Genomic DNA, 23,127 nt, shown 5'->3' on the forward strand with positions numbered 1-23,127 from the left:
TTGATCCCACATGTACCCATAACTCCTCCCTGATCCACCTCACGCCTTGATTTCCTGCTCTCTTCCTTTTCCTTTTTTAAATATTTCAGTATTTTTTTTAAGTTATAATGTAATTGTAATACTTCCCCATTCTCTTTCCTCACTTCAAATCCTCTCAGATATCCATCTTTGCTCTCTTTCAAATTTATGGCCTCCTTTTCATTAATTGTTGTTATGTGTGTGTGTGTGTGTGTGTGTGTGTGTGTGTGTGTGTGTGTGTTTGTATGTATATATGTATCACATCCCTAAATACAGCCTACTTAGTTCGTATAATGTTACTTGTATGTGTGTTTTCATGACTGACCCCTGTGTATTTGGTAACCAATTGGAGTGTTTTTCCCTTTAACACTATTTCTCCTTTTCTCAACATTCCTTAGTTACTTGCAGTTCTTTGTGCAGGGTTGAGGCTTTCTTGATGGTCCACATTAGCACGTCCATTAGAGTCTTCCATGTTCACCTTGTGCTTAGGAAGTCATTTTTGTGAGACTTTGTGTTGCTTCTTTTTAGCTGACCCATGGACTCCATTTATACTGCCCCTATAATTCAGGGAGTAGGCCCATGCACTGGAGTGCAGTCCATCAATCTGGAGCCACATCGTGAAAGAAATCTTAGCCTCCCTCAGAGGATACTAAGTGCCCCATATCAGCTAAGGATGGAGGCTAGTAAGACTATAATTGTGACTGGCTCTTTTTAATCTTGTGCAAGCAAACAGCCACAGTGAATTAGTGAATGCAACCATTGTTCCTGTCATTTCTAAAAGACACCATTTCTCTCCTATCCCATTTTTTTAAAACTGGAATTAGTAATACCTCTACCTTTTCCCCTGGATAGCACTGTCTCTGAGTATGCCCTGCCACAATATATGTTAGTATTAAAATGTGCTTATTAACATATATGGAGGCTAGTATTCTCCATGACTTTCCATGAAATAATCAAAATGGTGATTGAACTGAATAATTCAAATTATTTATTTCCAAGGTTCTCCCATGGGTACTGGCATTAGCACATTAGCTAATCTCTGAGACTTTCAAAACAAACAAACATAAATTGGGATTAAAGCTTGAATTACATTAAATTTACCATCAGCGTCTACAAGCTGATAAACATGTTTCACAATGTATTCTCTTTCTGGCAGACTCTAATTCACTTGTTTTTTGTTGTTGCTTTTTGTTTTTTTCCTTCCTTAACATTTGACAGGGTTTATTTTTGTACTTAATTATCTAAATGCAGGTTGGATAATGTATATGGTTAAATGGAAATTGCTCATATATACATCCACATAATATGATAAATCTGAAATTGACAAGCACTCTGCAACTGAACCGTATCTCTCATACATTTTGTATGCATTTAATCATGAAAATTATTTTATTATGCCATTTTTATCATCTTAAGGATTTTTGATAGCTTAGGTTAAAAAAGTAGTTTGAAATAATTTGGTCCAAGAAATATAATGTAAAAAAAAAAAATAATCATCATTAGAATCATATTTTCATTAGTTTTATAAAAATTAATGTGCATGCTCATTTTAATATTTATTATTCTGGTTTTCCATTGTATTTTAAATGTGTCTTGCTTTTCTGGGTTAAGTATTTGGACTCTTAATAGACTGCTGAGAGATATAATTTAACAATAAACTGTTTCTCTTTTGTATTTTTTTCTATACTTAATTTCAGTTTACATATCCCCTGCAGGATTTATTGGTTTTTTTAATTAAATCCTCATTATTGTGGTACATGTACTAACCAGAACTACAACCAAGGATGCAACCATGTGAAACTTGAACATATTGATGGCCATTAATCCTTCTGTTCTCTGTCCCTCCACTATGGTTCAATACTGCCCTTGTCTTTCCTTTGCCTGAGTGGTCTCTCAAAAAGTTCAAGGCACATGCATCCTAATTGTTCCTCCATGGAAGATCTGCAGTTCTGTTTGATATCTTATTATTGTTAATTTTATATTTATCACCCATCAAAAGGCACTTCCTTAGAAAAGGATACAGATTAATTAAAAGTTACGTTCATATATTTTTAGTGATATTATCTATTCAAGTGCTAATGGATAATTATGGCACTGTTGATTATAAAATATAAATGTAAAGTACCTTTGACTTAATGCAAGCTATTAAATCACATAAATGTCTGAGCACTCTCTGGGGAATTTTAAAATTAAACTCCTCAAAATAACTGGTGGGAAAAATCTTAGTGCCTTTTTGCCTCTTAAAAAAAAAGAGATTCATACATTTTATATTCATTATTTTGTATGTATAAATATATACAAGTTTTGCTTGTGTGTGTGTGCGTGTGTGTGTGTGTGTGTGTGTGTGTGTGTGTGTGTGTGTGTGTGTGTGTGTATGTGTGTGTGTGCATGTAGGTACTGCAATGTGGCTGGTACATGTGACAGATGACCGTGTCAGATGCCCAACCACTGAAGGCTCAGGTGACTGTTAGCTACCACGTGGATGCTGGGTATCAACCCTGAGAGTTCTGCAACAGTGCTATGACCCTTAAGCTCTGTGCCATCTCTCCAACCTTATATTTGCAAACATTCTCTTTTAAGAGTTTAAAACATAGTCATTCATCATCTAAAGGGAATAAAAGAATCCATGAATAATCATAAATGTTTGGAATTCCACAAGTTTTTTTTTCTTCTTTTCTTTGTCTTCTTTTTTAGAAAGATAATATTATGATCAAATACCTTAAGTAGTTTTCAAAGACCTAAAGTAGTTTTTATAGATACTACCATTAGTCAACAAAACTAATTTTGGTCAAACTTTTTATTTTGTTTTTTAAATGTGTTCTTTTGAGACTCGGGAGATGGTTTAGTGGAAGAAGTACTTACTACACGTACATGTGCATCAGGACTTGAGGCTGAATACCCAGCATCCATATTAATGTTACACATGTATGCATGTGCTTGTAACCCCAATATTGGGGTATAGAAGCAAGCATATGCCAAGTACAAGCCGTCCAGTCACATAGCTAATCCAATGGGCTCCAAGTTCTGAGAGGAATAAAGTAGAGGAATAGAGGAAGATGCTGATGTCATCCTCTAGCCTCTGCTTTTCTATGCCAGAGTTGTGTACACACATATGTAGACATACATTCAACACGGATTATTCAAATAAATTTGTTTTCAAAATAGCAAATACTTGAACTCTGATTTTTAGATGAAAAAATAGTATATAGGTGATTCTGAAAAATACAAGGAGCAAGAAAAGCAGATGTAGATCATTCTAGTATTCCAGTCTTTCTCTTGAGTTAAAATGCAATCAAAGTTTTAGTGGCATAATGGAGACAGTTTTGTTCCCCTGGTACTAGAAATATAGCAGAAGTTAGTGTAATACCTCATAGAGGTTTCATGCTGATAAAAGTTCGAAACTTTCTAGAAGAGAACAAAACCACAACAAGCAGGGATAAATGGTGGCTGCTGAGAAGATCAAACAATGAAGGAGGGGTATGTACTGGGGCTCCCTCCTGAATAGGTGTGTGCTGTGGTTCCTACCTGGAGAGTTGTGTAGTGTGGCTCCTACCTGAACAGGAGCTTGTCAGAAGAGATTTTCATGGATTTGTAATTTAGAGAAGTAAAAAAGAAGTTGGTATTGCTAAACACTGGGCTGAGCTCCTGCAGCCTAATCAGAGAGGGAGGAGGGATGATATGAGGGGTCAGGATTAAGATGGGGAAACCCATAGAGATAACAGACCCAAGCTAGTGGGAGCTCATGGGCTCTGGACTGACAGCTGAGGAACCTGCCCTCTGAACATGGCTGACAGTTGTGTGGCTTGGTCAGTTTGTGGGGCCCCTAGCAGTGGGACTGAGATGTATTGCTAGTTCATGACCTGAATAATTGAGCCCATACCCTGTACCTTACTCAGCCTTCCAAGTGAGGCAGGGGAGGGGTGGGAGGGGAGCTTGAGGCTTGCCTCGAGTTTATATACCAGACTTCGTTTATCCCCCATGGGAGGCCTTACCCTATCTGAGGAGTAGAGGTGATGGAGAAGGTCAGGAAGAATGGTAGGAGGGGAGGGAAGGAGAACTGTGATTGGTATTTAAAATGAAAAAAAAATTAAAGAAATTAAAATAAAATAAAAACAGAAAGAAGTTGGAAAGAAGATAGAAAATTCTAAGAGACTCACACAAGCAAGGGCTTAAGACATGAATAGATGATACTACATCTGGAAATATAGAACTAGAAAGAGTATTAGGAGAGAATTTAGAGACATGGGCATATCTACAGATCACCTAAGCAGAATATCCTTGACTTCGAAATGGGGAATACTCAAGGATGCTCTGATTACTTTTTCAAATGTCTTTCTTCAGGTAAATACAAAACCAATAAAAGCAGCCTTGGACATTGACTGAGGCAAATCTTCCTGACTGCTGGGTCCATACATGCTGAGAGCTGTTATTTAAATGCAGCAAGCTTTAAAGTATTATCTTATGGTGACAGGACAGGAGATAGGAGTAAAGATCTTCTGTATAGCCTGTTCTCCACAGCAACACTGGCAGTTGTTAGAAACCAAAGCATCTTGGAGCTTTACCGCAGAATATAATAAATAAAAGCTAGGTGGGGGAAGGGCTGTACCTATATTCCTTATTTTGAACTTTTTCACTTGTAAAAGAATTATGACACTACTGACTAATAAAAATGAACTATAATAATGGTTTACTTAATTTTGTGACACCTGACTGTTTCAGTGAAAAGGGTGTATTCATTCATGTATTCAATGAAAAGGGAGTCAAATTATGATAATATATACTTAAACATCATTATCCCTATGGAAGCTTTATATTAATAATCCAGTAATCTTTTTTTATTAAGACAGCTAATAAGCAAATTACATTTTCAAAATTACTCTCAATTATTGACAAGTTTATAAGAGCTGCCTTTATGCACCCCCATGAATTTGTTTTAAGAAATTGATATTATTATTGAAATACAATGTTTTTAAATGTGAAATATTGTTAAAATTTTAACATCTGCTGTGATTAGATCAATGGCAATAATGTTAGGAGAAATTATCAAAATTACATAACCTATTTATGTAAATCTGAGTCTGATATTATGTCAATTTGAGAATAAAATTCCAGCTCTTCTCTGGGTGCCATGTAGATGAGAAAGAGAGAGACCTTCCCTAATAACACTCATTTAATATTTCTATCAAAATAGAAGATTTCTCACTGAGATTAATAAAATTACCAAATAGACCTACATCACTCAGAGTCTAGTGATAAACACAATTATTTTGTCTCTTACATTAGGAGTTCACAAAAGCTGACTCAGTCCCTTGCTTTCACTAGTCACTAATACATTGGCTTAGTAAAAGGCAACATGGAATTGGATAGTTAAATATAGCAGAGACTTGACAAGTATTTGAACATAATAAATAAAAAAATAACCTATAAATTTATTTGAAATGATTTTAACTTTTTAAATAAGGTTCATTACCTCATAGAGAAATGTCAAAAACTATTCACTGTAACCGGCATTCATGCACACATTATTTATACCACCTGAATTTTTTAAAACTAATTCGATATTTTAAAACTGGTAGGAATCTCAAGAGTCCAAGAACCTGGTTATAAAAACAGAGACTAGCAAATTCCAGTTATTCCTATAACTTCTTCACATAGAAGGTTTCCCTCTTTGAGAAAGGAAGAAGCCACTCAAGGGTAACTTTCTTATTTATTTCTTGTCCTCTTCTGTGTTGTATTGCTCTGAGAGATACAAATGACCAAAAGAAACTTGGGGAGGGAAACATATTCTTGGCTTCAAGATCCCAGTGACAACCCATCATTGAGGGAAGCCACAGCAAAAACTAATATTTTTGTTAGGTTGGTGTTTTGTTTTTTTGAGACAGGGTTTCTCTGTGTAGCTTTAGCTGACCTGAAACTAGCTCTGTGGAACAGGATGGCCTTGAACTCCAAGATTAACTTTATTCTGGCTCCCATTAAAAATATATGGCAAGCCTTTAAGAATTCTTTTAAAACAGAGAGAAAAAAAAAACCACTTTCTTGAGAGTATTCATCTATTCAATTTCCAAAGTTATGGGCATTTGAGCTATTGACAAATCACATCAATTTTAATAAACATTTGTTCCAAATGTACAGCCATAACTGAAGTGATTTTATGATACTCCTTTTCTGCATTAAAAAGTTTCTGTGTCAGGGGGATATAACAACAGACAATGAGGAAATCCAGAGAATCATCAGGTCATATTTCAAAAACCTCTACTCCACAAAACTGGAAAATTTAAAAGAAATGGATAATTTTCTGGATAGGTACCACATACCTAAGTTAAATCAAGACCAGATAAACCATTTAAATAGTCCAATAACCCCTAAGGAAATAGAATCAGTCATTAAAAGTTTCCCAACCAAAAAAAGCCCGGGACCAGATGGTTTCAGTGCAGAATTCTACCAGATCTTCAAAGAAGACTTAATACCAATACTCTTTAAATTGTTCCACACAATAGAAGCTGAAAGAATATTACCAAACTCCTTCTATGAGGCTATAAATACCCTGATTCCTAAACCAAACAAAGATGAAACAAAGAAAGAGAAATACAGATTGATCTCCCCCATGAACATTGATGCAAAAATACTCAATAAAATACTGGCAAACAAACTCCAAGAACACATCAAAACCATGATCAAGTTGGCTTCATCCCAGGGATGCAAGGGTGGTTCGACATATGAAAGTCCATCAATGTAATACACCATGTAAACAAACTCAAAGAAAAAAAAAAAACACATGATCATCTTACTAGATGCAGAAAAGGCATTAGACAAAATCCAACACCCCTTCATGATAAAGGTCTTGGAATGATCAGGAATACAGGGGACATACCTAAACATAATAAAGGCAATCTACAGCAAGCCAACAGCCAACATCAAATAAAATGGAGATAAACTCAAAGCAATACCACTTAAAACAGGAACAAGGCAAGGTTGTCCCCTCTCCCCATACTTATTCAATATAGTACTTGAAGTTCTAGCCAGAGCAATAAGACAACATAAGGAGACTAAGGGGATACAAATTGGAAAGGAAGAAGTCAAGCTTTCCCTATTTGCAGATGACATGATAGTATACATGAGTGACCCCAAAAATTCAACCAAGGAACTGATACAGCTTATAAACACCTTCAACAACATAGCAGGATACAAGACAAACTCAAAAAAATCAGTAGCCCTCATATATACAATAGACAAAGAGGATGAGAAGGAAATCAGAGATACATCACCCTTTACAATAGCCACAAATGATATAAAATACCTTGGGGTTACTCTAACTAAGCATGTGAAGGACCTATATGACAATAACTTTAAGTCCCTGAAAGAGGGAATTAAAGATGTCAGAAAATGGAAAGATCTCCCATGTTCATGGATAGGCAGGATTAACGTATTAATAATGGCGATCTTACCAAAAGCAATCTACAGATTCAACACAATCCCCATCAAATTACCAACACAATTCTTCACAGATCTGGAAAGAATAATACTCAATTTCATATGGAAAAACAAAAAACCCAGGATAGCCAAAAGAATCCTGTACAATAAAACAACCTCTGGAGGCATCACAATCCCTGACCTCAAGTTCTACTATAGAGCTACCATAATAAAAACTGGCATTAAAAAAAAAAACTGGCATAAAAACTGACGTGTGGACCAATGGAATCAAATTGAAGACCATGACATTAACCCACACACCTATGAACATGTAATTTTTGACAAAGAAGCCAAAAATGTACAATGGAAAAAAGAAAACATCTTCAACAAATGGTGTTGGCATAACTGGATGTCAATGTGTAGAAGGCTGCAAATAGATCCATGTCTGTCACCATGCACAAAACTTAAGTCCAAGTGGATCAAAGACCTCAACATAAATCCAGCTACTCTGAACTTGATAGTAGAGAAAGTAGGAAGTAATCTTGAACGCATTGGCACCAGAAATCAATTTCTAAATATAACACCAGTGGCATAGACACTGAGAGAAACAATCAATCAATGGGACCTATTGAAACTGAGAAGCTTTTGTTGAGCAAAGGACACAGTCAACAAGACAAAGAGACAGCTTACAGAATGGGAAAAGGTCTTCACCAACCCCACATCTGACAGAGGGCTGATATCCAGAATATATAAAGAACTCAAGAAATTAGACATCAAAATACCCAACAGTCCAATTAAGACATGGGCTATAGAACTAAACAGAGAATTCTCCACAGAGGAAGTTCAAATGGCTGAAAGACATTTAAGGAATTGCTCAACATCCCTAACTATCCAGGAAATGCACATCAAAACAACTCTAAGATACCACCTTACACCTGTCAGAATGGCTAAGATCAAAATCACAGAAGACAGCTTATGCTGGAGAGGATGTAGAGCAAGGGGAGCTCTCCTCCACTGCTGGTAGGAATGCAAGCTTGTACAGCCACTTTGGAAATCAATATGGCGCTTCCTTAGAAAACTGGGAATCCATCTACCCCAAGACCCAGCTGTAGCACTCTTGGGCATATAGCCAAGGAATGCTCAATCATAACACAAGGGCATTTGCTCAGCTATGTTCATATCAGCATTGTTTGTAATAGCCAGAACCTGGAAACAACCTAGACCCTTCAACTGAAGAATGGAAAAAGAAAATATGGTATATATACACAATGGAGTACTACTGAGCAGAGAAAAACAATGACATCATGAGGTTTGTAGGCAAGTGGATGGATCTAGGAAAAATATCATCCTGAGTGAGGTAACCCAGACTCAGAAGGACAAACATGGTATGTACTCACTTATAGGAGGATATTAGATATAAAACAAAGATGACTAGACTGCTACACAACTCCAGGGAGGCTACCTAGAAAATGGGACCCTAGTATAGACACAGGGATTGCCCAATGAGAGAGAAATGGATGAGATCTACATGAACAACCTGGACGACAGTGTGAGTAATGAAGGGCAAGGTTAGAGGGAAAGAAAACTTAGGGGAGCTGGAGATCCATGCTGTGTCAAGAAAAGAAAGGGAGAACAAGGAATAACAGACCATGATAAATGATGACCACATGAGAACAGGAATAGGCAGAGTGCTAGAGAGGTCCCCATAAATCCACAATGACACATCCTCTGTTGACTGCTGGCAATGGTCGAGAGAGATCCTAATCTGACCTAGTCTGGTGATCAGATGGCCAAACACCCTAAAGGTCATGCTGGAACTCTCGTCCAATAACTGATGGAAGTGGATGCAGAGATCCTCAGCCAGGCCCCCGGTGGAGCTCCAGGAGTCCAATTGTCGAGAAAGAGGAAGGACTGTAAGAGTATGAATTATTGAGACCAAGATTGGAGAGGCACAGGAACAAATAGCCAAACAAATGGAAGCATATGAATTATGAACCAAAGGCCGTGGAGCCCCCAGCTGGATCAGGCCCTCTGGATAAGTGAGACAATTGAATAGCTTGAATTGTTTGGGAGATATCCCAGCTGTTGGGACCTGTCCTTAGTGCATGGTGCATGAGCTGGCTGTTTGGAACCTTGGGCTTACACAGGGACACTTTGCTCAGCCTGGAAAGAGTAGACTGGACCTGCCTATACTGAATCCATTAGGTTTAAATGAATCCCCAGGGGAGTCTTGGCCCTGGAGGAGATGGGATTGGAGGGGAGAGGATGGGGGTAAGGTGGGATCGGGGGCGGGAGGGGGGAGGACATGGGAACCCATGGCTGATGTGTAAAATTAAAACACAAATATAACAATAAAAAAAATGTTTGTCACTAAAGAAACAATCAAGCAAATGAAAGGGAAGCCCATACCATAGGAAATAATCTTTAGCAGCCTTGTATCTGAGCGTAGGTTAATATGCAGAGTAACAAATAATTGTAAAAAAAAAAAAAATCAAAGAAACAATGACCCAATTTGGAAATAGTATAGGACTCTAAACAGAGTCCTCAATTGAATAAGAATAGCTAAAAAGAACCTTGACAAGTGTTCATCATTCTTAGATATTAGGCAATGCAAATTAAAACAACTTTGAGTTTTCATCTCAATCCAGTATTTACTATTAAGATCATCAAAACAAGTGACAACAGATGCTGATGAGGTTGTGGAAAAAGAGAAACACTTATCTGTTGCTAGGATTGCAAACTGGTACACTGTAATGAGTATTTCTCTGTCCTGCTAGCCAGCTCCCAAACAATTACCCAGAAACTTATTATTTATTATGAAACCTTGGCCTTTAGCATAGGCTTCTCTAAACTAGCACTTATACCTTAAATTAACCTGTATACTTTAATCTGTGTTCTTGCGTGTCATATTACAGCTTTTCCATCTTGCACCTCTTGTATTTTCTTTGTGTCTGACTGGCAGCTCTGCCTTTCTTCTTCCCAGAGTGCTCTCTGCCTCTGGATGTCCTGTTTAACCTCTTTTTGCCTAGGTATTGGCCATTCAGCACTTTATTAAACCAGTCATAAGGTACCTTGGCAAAGACATATCTTTACAATGTAAACAAATATTATGCAACTGTGCAGCCTCTCTGGAAATCAGTGTTGAGAATTTCAATCTTCTCCTTATCCTCAGAAAAGAGTAGTTACCACCCTTCATCAAAGAATTCTATCTTTAAAGGAACTAAAACTATAACTGGCACAATATAAGGATCAATTGACTGTGGGAGTCCAGCCCCAAGAGACATGTGTACATCAAAGCTCCTTTATCTTTAACTAAGGAAACATGATAGAAGAGGGAATGGAAGAAATGTAAGAGCCAGAACAATCAGAATTCTATTGTTTCACAGTCTTCTCTAGAAATGGCTGTGTAAACAAGACCAGAACTATAGGAATGTCAATGAACAAGTTAATTTGGAAGAGAGGAATTTCACAGGATTCTACCTCTAGACAAATACCACAGGAAACTCAAAACAAAAAGGATCCTTCAGAGTTCTTGCTCAGGAAGGTGCAATTCATTTCCCTTTTATTTTTTTCTATTTCTTTTCAGGTGCTGTCTGAGGGCTAGGCTTTCTTTGATTTTTCTTAATATTTGTCTTTCTATTTTCTGCCGTGTGGGTGATTGCTGACATGTAATTGACCTCCATGACTGTTTAACTCCTTTTCTCCTCTTCATGGAAGCACTTCATATTTATGTCTTGTGTGCTCTGAATATTTGCTTTTAAACTATAATAAAGTCTTACAGAGCTAAAAATAAGACAATGAAACAAAACCACTTCAAAATTTCAAATTTCCAACAGATGAGCACTGTGTAATAATATGCAAATGAGGATATGTAGACATATGATGCACATGATACTTACTAAAAATTGAACACATACTTACCCCCCAGATTAAACACATACTCAGATCTGTATGTATTTGTGTGTGTATTTAAATTCTTTACAATATAGCATAGATGTCTCCTTTATTTATTTTGACACAACAAAATGTATAGTGTAAGTCTGAATTCAGTTATGGTTATCTGTACTTTCAAATGTAGCATAAGGCTTGGCACATTTCTTGTACACTGGAGTTTTAATACCATTAATTATCCATGATAAAAAATGAATATCCATTAACTTTTCAATGCTTCAGCAGTACCTAGACACCTGTAACTAGTTCAGTAAATGTAAATTTACCTATCATAGATTTATTAAATTGTATTGGGGGATATTGATTTATTAGGAAAACACATGTGTATACATATATATGGAACAACAATTTATGAAAAAAAGGATACAAATTTGAAAGAGACAAAGAAGGGATGATACGTAAGAGGATTTTGAAGAAATAGAATGTGGAATCATATAATTATATTATAATCTCATAAAAATAAAAAAAGTATTTCAGCATAAGCTGTCTTCAGTGTTTTTGATCTTAGCCATTCTGACAGGTATAAGATGGTATCTCAGAGGACAGGGGAATCCGTGGCTGATATGTAAAATTAAATTAATTATAAAATAAAATTTAAAAAAAATTGTTAGTGTTATCTAGTAACAACTGAGGTATTGGCCAAGCATTTGTCATTAATATTAAGCCTCTGAGTGATTATTTGACAGTGGCTGCAGGACAGGAAAATCCTGTCCCACACAGATCCAGACATGAATATAATTAACAGCAAAATCAATCATCAAAACAAAAAGGAATCTAAAGATAGTTGAGAACAAATATATGAAATCATAACTTTGTTGGACTCACTGTATTTAAATATAGGTATCCAATGGCATTTTATTTTTTTTAATTTTAGTTGTATTAGTGCAAGTTAAAAAATAGAAAAAGAAAAGCAGCCATGTCCTCAATGTCACTCCTAAAACATGGAGAAAGCAGAGAAGAAGAAAAAAAAAAGAAAAGAAAAAAAATAATTCAAAAAAAAAAGAAAAGATTTGTTATAATTTTTATGGTTAACACTGGGAAGTACTTCCCATAACTGAGTTATTCTTAGTTTCTACATATGAAAATTGACATAGCAATTGAGTTTGTATGTATCAAATCTCCATTACCTGATGCATATAATATTTACTTCATAATATTTTGGATAGATTTGTAAAGTTTTTATTTGTCATTTTTTGCCTTGCTTATGTTTATATTGTTGTGAAAAAACACCATGACTTAAAGAAACAAGGAGAAGAAAGTTTATTTCAGCCTACAACATTCAAGTTATACTCTTCCTTGAGGAAGTCGGGGCAGAAACTGACTTACTGCTTGGTAGGACATAGCTTACTGACTTGCTATTCATGATTTGTCCAAATAATTTCTTCCTCCTCCACACCACATTCCCAGGGTTGGCACTACACACAATAGGCAGAAACCTCCTTCATTAATCATTAATCAGCAAAATCTCCAACATGGTTGCAAATACCATTCTGGAAGCATTTCCAAGGTGTGTGCCCCTATTTCCAAATGACTCTATTTTTGTGTCAAGTTAACATAAAACTAAACAACAGAATTTCCTTTAACCAATCTCTACATTGGGCATGAGAAATGTTCAGGGAGATAAAACAGTGTCTAGGTACAATGAATTGCTCTTCTAAAGTAATATAGAAAAACAACAACAGTAGCAAAAAGAACATAAATTATGTAACTTATTTGGCCAGTTAGTAGGGATAGACATTCACAAAATATTGGTACAGGATATATGTATTATTAGTATGAAGTAGTTTTAAGGTGAAAATATACATACCCATGATTTGAACTTGAAAGAATAAAAATTTATTACATAGAGAGATATAGTATCTTTTTTCTTTTTTCTTTTTTTTCCTTCTTTCTTTCTTTCTTTTTCTTTTTTTTCAAGACAGGATTTCTCTGTGGAGTTTTGGTGCCTATCCTGGATCTCGCTCTGTAGACCAGGCTGGCCTTGAACTCACAGAGGTCCTCCTGTTTCTGCCTCCCAAGTGCTTGGATTAAAGGCATGTGCCACTACCACCCTGCAAAATATAGTATCTTAAATTACATGACTGTTTTGTAGGGTATTGGAGTGGGTTGGATAAGAATACAAGTAGTCAAACCAATGACACAAAAGTAATCACATAGTACTTTAGAGCATAGTTTATTTACATAATAAAGTATTTCCTTATAGCAGAAGTTGTGTTTGGATAGATAGTAGCAAAGCAGCTGAAGAAGTCCTAAATCATATCTTTGTTGCCCATGATTCAAATTGTCATCAAAACTCAGATGAACCAGATAGAATTATGGGAAAATATTCAGTAATATGAATTTGAGAGAGATCTGCTGCCTTTAAAACTGACAAAATCTGTTGAGGCATCATTAAGAGCTAATTGAGGATTTATGATTTAACAAATACTACAATTGATTTCCACTGTTTGAATTTCTCTTTAACACACAGGGAATTTGTCATCCACAATCGTGATGTGACAGAACCATATTTAATTTACTAGAAGTAAATAAATGGAATGTATATGGCATTCTGAAGAGTGAAGTACATAAATGAGCAATTAAAATCTATAACTAAACTGTACAATAATATCCTACAGAAAAATAATGCATGAAAAATGAGCTATTGTAAATGTTTGGCAATTTTCTACTATAATTGTTTCAACTAGCATGTTTTTTTATAATTCATAATTCCAGGAGGCCCAAGGTGACAACCATAAGAGGTGACTGATGTATGTATTAGGCGATATGGATTGGAGTTACAGCTTTCTCCTAACAACTCTTGTACTATAAAATAATTCTCTAACCTCTGGGGTTTTTGTTGTTGTTGTTGTTGTTTTGAAAGTTCAAAGTTAAATTTATATTAAACAAATAACAACAGAAATCTCTAAGTGGAGAAAGAGATCCCAAAAGTTGAAAGTTTGTATTCAAGTAAACTTGAAATAAAATAATGGATATTAACTTTATCATTGTAGAGCTTGTAAAAGATTTTGTCATAATAATTCTGAGAATAATTCTACCTGAAAGATCTGAGAGTACCAGAAAGCTACATAAATATTTCTGAAAAGATCACTGAGCCAGCCTGATGACAGCAGCTTAGTGCAATGTTGGAAGCGCTTTAACTTCTTGTCCTGCTAAGAAGATGAAATTTCAGATTTTCCTCCCAAATTCATTCATTGATTCATTATATTTGGTAGCATTTATTTAAGGGAACATAGTAAACTAGAAAGACATAATGTATAATTTTCATGTGTGCAGACTTCTAAATTGTATTGACAACATAAATACATAAATAACTTTCTAAAGTCGACTCCTTTTATAAAACCCCACTTACCAAGTCCAATTTCACTCTCTCTCTCTGCTCCCTGTGGATCAGGCTGCAAAGCTGTCAGCTACTCCTTCAGTCTTCAGTGCCAAGTCTGTTAGCTTCTTGCCACGATGAGGAAAGACTAACCATCTGAAACTGCAAGCAAGCCCCCAATTAAATGTTTGCTTTTATAAGAGTTGCCTTAGTCATGGTGTCTTTTCACAGAAATAGAACATGAACTCAGATGGAAGTTATCACCAATACTTGTAATTTATTTTATTGCTTTTATATTGTTGTACTACAAATAAATTTCATTACATCTTTGATGCTCTTTTCCTGCGTGTCCCCTGTTAATGAACATATTTTCATGTATTCTGTGACTATTTCTTTTGTGCTTTACATAAGCTTTTATTCATTTTTAGTTCCTATCTACTTTTGCTATAGAGTTGCTACTTAACTATATATATATAAATATAATTTTTATTTATAAACAAAGGTTGTCTTTCCATTTAGTTGGATTTTAAAAAACTATTTCTAAAAAGTTTATACATTCAAGGTGAAGTATTTCATTTTTTATACTTGTTTATTTTACTTAATCTGAATTATTACATATTTCTTAGATGCTCATGTAGAATCAATTTTTTATAATCCTTTTAAGTATTTTAATTAGTAGTATATTGATTAGAATTGGGTGTAAATTTGTATGTCATAATCTTACTGAATTCACCTATTAGGGTAGTAGCATTACTTTGAAGAGTATTAATAACTTCATATTATACAATGCTATCTTTGAAGACAAATTAGAATATATATATATACGTATATATATATATGTGTATATATATATGTATATATATGTATGTATATAAAATTTTATACTTTACTTGGTGCCTTACTAATTGTTCTAGGTTAAAATTATGATAAATTATGAAGTGTTACAGTTAAAACTTTTAGTTTGTTGATACTGCCATTGTTTCATGCTAGCCGTCATTTCTAGTAAAGAACTTTTTACAGTAGATTTCCCGATATTCTGGCTCTTTGGTGTTCACTGAACCAGGAGCTGTAATGGCACAGGGAGAAATTCCAGGGCTTATACCTCTGGGCAAAGAACTATAGCCAGCTAGTGACTGCTGGGAAGAGATTTAGTCTGTCTCTGAGTGAGCATCCTTGTTGCTGGTGCAGTGCAGAGTGGCCATCCCAGAAACCATTTCATACAGAACAAAATGGATTCAGTAGGTTGTATTTATATAATTTTGCATGTATGTACACATAAACTTCATATATAAAACTCCATATATATACAGATGTATAAATAAGAATCAATAGAAAGAGACTAGTAACTTGCAAGTGGGAAAGGGGCCATGGGAGTAGTTGCACAGAGGACAACTAAGAGCTATAGGGGCAAAATGGAGGGAGAAAGTGATGCCTTACTGTGTAAATTAAGAATATATATTTAAAATGTTTACACTTTTGTTATTGAATATAATATTTAATTTACACTACGTTTTTCAAAGATGGATTAAGTATGTTAAGAGACCCAGGTTCAAGCCTTTAATGATAGTAATTGAGAGGTAGCTTTTCTTATTTAAAATTTAATAAATTATTTAAAATGATCAATTTATTTCCAATAGCATAGACTTGTTCTTTCTTCTAAGAAACAATGATAATCATAATATCACATTTTTGTAGATAAACATAAACCACAGACATTAGTTGGAATAATTGTTCAAAATGTATACAGTATTAAATTTATGAATGTAAAAACTATCAAGACAGCCGAATGGTGGTGGCACACGCCTTTAATCCCAACACTCAGGAGGCAGAGCCAGGCGGATCTTTGTGAGTTTGAGGCCGGCTTGGGCTACCAAGTGAGTTCCAGGAAAGGCACAAAGCTACACAGAGAGACCCTGTCGGGGGAGAAAAAAAAAAACTATCAAGACATTTTTATTTTCTAGAAAATGGTACAAAAAATTTATCTTCCTGACAATCATATAAAATTCACTTACTTCCCAAGAGCACCATATCTTGCTAAAAATGCTCAGCAGATAATTTACCATTCTTCTATTTTTCCTAATTGGAAATAGTAGTAAAGCATTTGATTGCCTTGTTGACCAGGTCCCAGTTAATGGACTGTAAATATTAAGCAATGTGGCTGGGGCTCATTTGCTCAGTAAATTCTAGATTCACTGATTAATTAATTAACATGATTCAGCAACTCTCATTGAAATGAGGGCTCTACTCAAGTTCAAATTTCACTATCTTTAAGTTATGCATTATTGTATATCAGAAGAATTATAATATGCTTTAGTGCTTTACCTTCAAAAATAGACTGAACAGAATAAAGTCACTGAAAGGATAGTATAAAGGATGACTACTACTCACCAATAAAACACTTGCCTAGTAACCACTGGGCTCTTTCATCCTCATGGTTGCAAACTGGAAAAACAACAACAAAATAAAATAATAAGCTCAAACAAAAATAAAGCAAAAAAATGAAAACATATACATGTATGTATATATGTGCATGCATGCTTTCAGAAATAAAATGTGCTGATGCTAATGAATATTCATGCTAGTATTATGAAGCTAAATATGTCTTGCACCTTAAGAAATATGTTGTGAGATTTCATCTACATCAGGTAGAACAGAGAGTATTGTTCAAGTCATCATTATAAAATTCCTAGTTATAGGCTATTTACTTTGCTTTTTGTAAACAATTGACAAATTAAACAAAAAATTCTTAGACCTCCTAAATAAATGACAGTAAATGACATCCTAAATAAATGACTGTACAATCTACAAAAGAAATATATAAGCATGATACAAGCAAATCTAAGTATGCTTTCATACTTTCATTTCTAATTAAAGGATTTTAAGTATTTTATTGTATTTAAATACATATAAAAATTTATAATGCACTTTATTTTACCACACAGATGATATTGACTTGTAAAGATTGGCAAGAAAAAAAATCTTTAAAAAAGTATGGAGGGCATTTTTAAATACATAGTGGTGGCTCGGGCCTTACAAAGTAGCATATGTGAATATGTTTTCTACACTGGCCATTTCATATTACATGACCAATTAGTTTGCTTTTCCCTAGGGAATACTTTTCCTACTCTCAGCATCCACAGTGTCTATAAATCTTTTTGTAGGGTTGAGGTCTCCTATGCATTCTCCCTTCCCAGCCATTGTATCTGTTAGTGTTGCCCTTCTTTAGGTCATGTTTAGGCAGTCATCTTGTTGAGAATTTACAGGTGTAGCTTCTGCCATTCTTAGGAGACACACTATAACAACAAACTCCTTGCAGTTTTAGCTTTTATATTCTTTCCAATAACCACTGAGCCTTAGGTACAGATGTTGATTTGGCTGTCTATCCATTGGGTCTGCTCCATAGTTTTGAATATTTCCCCCTACTCCCCAACTTTGAATTTTTAACTGGTTTTGGTTTTCTTCTTCTTCTTCTTCTTCTTCTTCTTCTTCTTCTTCTTCTTCTTCTTCTTCTTCTTCTTCTTCTTCTTCTCTCTCTCTCTCTCCCTCTCTCTCTCATAGTTTTTAAGAGATGATTCCTCTGTGTTTTATCTCTGGCTGTCCTGGAACTTGCTTTGTAGACTACGCTAGTCTTTAACTTACAGAGATCTGTCTCTCTCTCTCTCTCTATTGAGTTCAATGTATCACCAGGCTCAGTTGGTTGTAGTTTTCTGTAATGGTCTCCAGCTGTTGACAAGATAAGTTTCATTGTGGTACACAAGTGCCCCAGCCTGCCAAAATAAATAAATAAATGTAATAACACATGAAGAAAAGGGATCAATGATTTTATTATTTCGAGATGAGTTGTACTGTACACTGAACTTATATCAAACGCACAAGATCAATTTTACTTGACAAATGTAAGAGTATTATGGTAATTATTGTTGAAAATTTTTTTCCATAGATTTAAAGAGTGGTTCATAAAGCAGTATAATTTTTAGCAACAAAATCATATTGAACTTTTAGAAAGGTTTATCATATAAATTATCACTAAGGTAACTCTATGTCTATATGGACCTTTACAACCATTTCATACTTTCCAACCCTGACCACTTGATTATCACTCTTTTAAGTCTTTCTGCAGTGATCTTCACTGCAACATTATATAGCTGTCTAGTTTGTTTTCATATATATGTGTGTATGTGTGTGTGTGTGTGTGTGTGTGTGTGTGTGTGTGTGTGCTCATGAGTTCCTGCTTGTGTGCATGTATGTGTGGTGATATTATGTTCCCCAAAATATTGTGCACCCTAATAAACTTACCTTGGGTCAGAGAACAGAACAGTCACTAGATATAGAGGTGAGAAAATGGTGGCACACATGCCTTTAATCCTAGCATTCCAGAGGCAGAGATCTGTCTGGATTTCTGTGAGTTTAATGCCACACTGGAAACAGGTAGGCACAGTTACTCACGCCTTTAATCCCAGGAAGTGATGGCAGGAAGCAGACAGATATATAAGGCTTGAGGACCAGGAACTAGAGCTAGTTAAGCTTTAAGGCTTTTGAGCCATGGTTCAGCTGAGATTCATTTTGATAAGGACTCAAAGGCCTCCAGTCTGAGGAAATAGGATCAGCTGAGGAATTGGCAAGGTGAGGTGGCTGCGGCTTGTTGTACTTTTCTGATGTTCCAGCATTCACCCCAATACCTGGCTCTGGTTTGCTTTTATTAATAAGACCCTTTAAGATTCCTGCTACATGCATATGTTGTGCATGTGTTTGCATGCATATGTTTATTCATAAATGTGTTTATGCATATGCATTTGTGTATATGTTTGTGATGTGTGACTGTGTCAGTGTGTCAATATGTCTACATGCCTGTGCTTTCATATTGACTCACACATGCCATGGAAAAAGTGTGGAGTGGAGAAGGCAACTTGTTAAAACCAGTTTTCACCTTCTACCAATTTCATACCTTCATTCTCTATCATTCAGTCATTAACAGTTCCTGGAACACATGCTATTCTTAAGTTAGATAACATTACTTTTTCCAAGGATTATTTACCTCTTGATGTTTTAACTAAATAACCTTATACATCACTTTAATAGCATCTTTACCCAACTTTTTTTGGAATTTTTTTGTACCTCATACCAATGTTCTAGTGATTCATTGAAGTTTTCTTTTCAGATGTAGCAGTTTCTGGTATAAAGTCTTCATGACTAGGTTAGCTTTTCCTTACCTTATTATTTTTCAGAAATGTAGCAATCCTTGAGTTTCAATTTGCCTATCTGTTATTTAAGCAAATAAAATTCATCATTAGTTTTGTCTCAAAGCTTGTGTGTTTATATGAAATGTTAATTTCCTGTATTTTTCCTCTAAATTATAATTGAGCCTATTCTCATACAGTTTCCTGGATAGATAATGAGAAACCAGATCGTCACCTGTATAGAACTCTGTAGTATCAGGAAGAATCTACCTCCTTCCTGAGTCTTTATTACACTTTAAGTACACACACACACACACACACACACACACACACACACACACACACACACACGAAAACAAGGAGCAAAACCATGGCACAAAAACATGGCTCTTCTGCCAGTGTTGGTCTTAGGACTCCTCTTCCTACAGATGCTCATTTCTCTGTTTTCCAAAATGTAACTCAAAGAGCAACCCACACTTGTTTTTTTGCCACTCGGACTCCTAAATAATTTCCTTTCAAAATAGATATAGTTACTGTGAATGATTGATTGATAAATAAAAAAAAAATGATTGGCCAGTAGCCAGGCAGGAAGTATAGGTGGGGCAAGGAGAAAGGAGAATTCTTGGAAATGGAAGGCTGAGGCAGAGAGAAGTTGCCAGCCCCCGCTATGAAAAGCATGACATAAGATACTGGTTAGCCATAAGCCACGTGGCAAGGTATAGATTTATAGAAATGGGTTAATATAAGATATAAAAACTAGGTAACAAGAAACCTTCCACAGCCATACAGTTTATAAGTAATGTAAGTCTCTGTATGTTTGCTTGGGTCTGAGTGGCTGCAGGATTGGCAGGTGAGAGAGATTTGTCCTAACCATGGGCCAGGAAGAACCAAGAAAACTTCAGCTACAAATAGTGCCCAACTTGGGGCAAGAATTCCCACCTAAAACCCAAGAAAGCTTAAAAAAAAAAAAAAAGATTCTAAAACAGCTTTCTAGTTGTTTCTCTCAAGTTAGCCATAGCCTGCATGCTTGAGCTACTATATGGAGGGTTCCTGGCTTGTGCGGTTGACCTACAGTATGGTGTGAATGAGGCATCTCCAAGCTGCAGCACATTATGCTGTTGCTGCATGGTAGATATTCTTTTTGCTAGTTAAAAAATGTTTCTAGGCTAAAAGCTTGTGGATGGAAACATAGTTTCCTAGAGTCTGTGGAAGCATGTTTCCCAGAGCTGGTGGTAAACATACCTCTACCATGCTAAAAATCTGAGGTGGGCAGAGCCAGCAACCACAGTTGCTGTTTTAGTGTTAGAAGGCTGAAGTTTAAAGCAACAGAGTCACAATAAGACAATTTAAGATGGGATACACCTCTAAACAGTTTACAATGCATGTAAAATGTACATAGGCTTGAAAGAGAGAAAAAAGTAACATATACAGTTATATATAGAAATAGTTTAAAAAAATAAAGTCTTTTTAAAAAATAAAAATAATATAAAAAATAAGCCACATAAAGATGGATATCACATAGAGAATCTGGATTGTGTTGTCTTTGGAATTTTTAACTGCAGAAAGACATTTGATTATAAAGACTGTTCAGTTAAACCAATGAGTATATTTTAAAAGTACTTTGACTTCAAAAATTGGATCTAAGGGTATGTTGCTTTGTAAAGGAGGCTCTATTTTTGTTTCCACAGAAAGTAAGAGGCTGTGGATTTGTTCCAGATTTAGATACATCAGATTTGACCAGCCAAGACCCCCTGAAAAGTCTCTGATGACACCATGGCCCAGATGATCCAACATCCAGAATAGTTTCAAGGAAACTGGCTCAGACAATATAACCTCACACAATACTCCATAATCCTAAAATTTTCTTTATGACCCCATAAGAATATAGCTCCCTCATCCAGCAGGAAGTAGTATGAGAAACTGTACCCAATTCCCAAATATACCAAGCTGGCATTGTAGAGGGAATTGGCTCACTCTTTCTCTAAATCCAAGATACTGTTAAAACAAAATGTTGATAGAGTCTTCAGTCCCATATCAGAAGAGCCCTCTGGTGTGGGACAGAGAAAAAACAATATTTTTATTTAAAGCAGGTTAATTAATAATACAATCTCTTTCTAAAGAAGAACAGTGGATAGTTTAGATATGATAGGATGAAAGGATAGATTATTGAATCTAGTTTTAAAGAGCAACTTGTTTAAAATGTGGATTTTAGTTTATTGATACAAATTTAAAGTTAATTTTGTTATATTGTATGTATATTTCTACTCTTGTTTAAGGTACTATGTTTATGTAAGTCATTTAGATTGTAATGGATAGTTAAGAAATACAGTTGCTTGTGTCCTTCTTCTGAGGACTTTGATGTAGTTAAAGACTAGATAGTTACAATTTTGTTAGTCATGATAAAAGATAAGTTAGATATAAAATCTTAAACTGACAAATACAAATAGACTAGATATTACAATTGCAATTCTTGCTTGATAATTGTTTTGTTATATGTAATTTCACTATGTATAAGTTAAAACCTTCCTTTTTGAAAAAAAGAAAAGAGGAAGTACTGTAGATGATTGATTGATAAATGAAGTGCTGATTGGCCAGTACCAGGCAGGAAGTATAGGTGGGACAAGGAAAGAGGAGAATTCTAGGCAGTGGAAGGCTAAGACCAAGAAATGCTGCCAGCCACCACCATGAGAAGCAAGATGTAAGATACCAGTAAGCCACAAGCCATGTGGCAAGGTATAGATTTATAGAAATGAGTTGATTTAAGATATAAGAACTAGATAGCAAGAAGCCGTCCACAGCCATACAGTTTATAGGTAATATAAGTCTTTGTGTGTTTACTTGGGTCTGAGAGGCTGCAGGACTGGTGGGTGAGAGAGATTTGTCCTGACCATGGGCCAGGCAGGACCAGGAAAACTATTGCTGTGGATATTGCTCTGTATAAATAAAATGCTGTTTGGCCAGTGGCCAAGCAGAAAGTATAGGCAGGACCAGAGAGAAGAGAATTCTGGGAAGTGGAAGGCTGGGGGAGGAGAGACACTGCCACAAGAAGAAGTAGATAACAAGAAGTCTGCCACGGCCATATAGTTTGTAAGTAATATAAGTCTCTGTGTGCTTACTTGATTGGGTCTGAGTGACTGTGGGGCTGGCGGGTGAGAGAGATTTGTCCTGACTATGGGCCAGGCAGGAAAACTCTAACTACAACATATAGTTAAATGCAGCAATATTTATTGCTGTTGTTTGTGATTTGACTAG

This window comes from Onychomys torridus, chromosome 18, assembly GCF_903995425.1.
Source record: "Onychomys torridus chromosome 18, mOncTor1.1, whole genome shotgun sequence".
In the NCBI taxonomy this organism is placed as follows: Eukaryota; Metazoa; Chordata; class Mammalia; order Rodentia; family Cricetidae; genus Onychomys; species Onychomys torridus.